The sequence below is a fragment of the Macrotis lagotis genome, chromosome 1 (assembly GCF_037893015.1).
Source record: "Macrotis lagotis isolate mMagLag1 chromosome 1, bilby.v1.9.chrom.fasta, whole genome shotgun sequence".
NCBI classification, from domain to species: domain Eukaryota; kingdom Metazoa; phylum Chordata; class Mammalia; order Peramelemorphia; family Peramelidae; genus Macrotis; species Macrotis lagotis.
Window position 1 is genome coordinate 653652305 of NC_133658.1, and position 1873 is coordinate 653654177.

Consider the following 1873-nt stretch of genomic DNA (forward strand, 5'->3'; position numbering starts at 1 on the left):
GGAAGGCTGCATAAATTCAGGCAAGAAGGAGGGAGAGAATAAAGTCATGCTCACTCTACTTTGCATCTGCTGCCTTGACTTGGTTTCAACTCCAAAAAAAACAAGATGTCCTACTCAGGATAAACTCCTCACTTCTAGTCTCATCACCGTGCTGCTAACTCAAGAGTTTATTAACACCACCTCCCTCAGCCTCCTCTCCACTTTGAGTAGAGGCCCTGAGACTGGGGTACCAAACTCCCCCCCCCCCGCCCATACCTTCCTGTAGAGGGGAGAAATTGGATTCCCAGATCACTCCACTTTGCATATTCTACCTGCCTGATTTCAACTCCTTGGAACAAGAAAACAAGATACCCCATCATGTTACCCCCCTCCTCCCTGTCTCTTCCTGGACACACACACACACATGCACGCACGCACGCACGCATGCATGCACACACACACACACACACACACACACACACAACCTTATATTGTCTCCCCCTTTAGATCATAAGCTCCTTGAGGACATGGGCTGTCTTTATTCATTGTCTCCCAAGTGATTAACATAGTATCAGGCTGACAGTATCAGGCTTAAATGTTTGTTGGATTGAATTAGATGGGGAAGTAGAAAGAAGAGTGGATACAAGAAATTTCATGAAGGTAGAATCAACAGGGGACTTAATGACTAATTAAATGTACAGAGCCTAATGAGTCAGAGGGGGAAGAGTCAGATAAATGAAGTAAAAGCTTGGTTATTAGAGAATGGTGGGGTTCTTAACAGAAGTATTAAGATGACAATGTGCAAAGCTGTATAGGTAACTCTCCTCTTCCACATATACCCTAGCAAAATAAAAAACACCAGATTGACCAATAATCAGGAAACACAAAGAAAAGCAACAGGAGAGCTCCTTTGTTCAGGCAGAAATATGCAGGAGCCCTTCATCAGGGAAGCCAATTCAAGCACAGGTAGAATTATGTAGAGGTCCACTAGTGCTTCAAGAGAGCTCCCCAGGCACCTAGAAATTACAGCTCTGTTCCCCAGGGATCAGAATCCCAGGGGGCTCTGACAAGGAAATATCTGAGGCATCAGAAACCCAAAGGTTTCTGACTATAGACAGAGGACCAGGAGCTGGTAGTCCTCAATTTGGTATACAGAGGGCCTGGCAGTCCACAGCAAGCAGATGCTCCAGAGAGCCTTGAAGACCACAGGGTTCTGTTCCCAAGGCTTGAGAATAGGTTAGAAATCTCCCAGTGCTCTGTCTATGGACAGAGAAATATTAGAATAATATCAAAAAACCTGAAAATATGTAGTATAGTAAGGAAAGTGCCCCTCAAATGTTAGAGAAGTAATATAAGAAATTCTTTTACCTTTTGGAAAAGTGAATTAATGTTAATTAGTTTAATGGAAGTAGATTACTAATACAGTTAACAGCCAAGAAGGGAGGAGGGAGGGATAACTCCAGAATAGAAACTTAGGCTGACAGTATTAGAGAAAGTCATCCCCCTGCTTCTCAGGGACATACCTAGATCCCTGAGAGGGAGATGTGCTCTGGGAAAATAAAGCCAGAGAATCACTACTTACTTTAAAATGGATGTTAATTCTTTTAAAGAGGACAAATGACCTGCCCATGGTCATATAGCTAGCAAAGGTCAAAGGAAAAATTTGAACTTGGACTTTTTGACTTCAAAAGTCCATCACTCTTACACAGTCTCATGCTCATTCTCCTAAACAGACAACCTGACAGGGATATTTAAGGCTAGAAATTGGACTAAAAGCTCTCTAAAGTCCCTTCCTAATCTAAAATTCTTTAAATCTCAGTCCAGGAATAAATGTTCAGTTGTCTTCTGAGATAACTCAAATCTGCTCCCACAATGTTACTGGATTTGCAAGTGT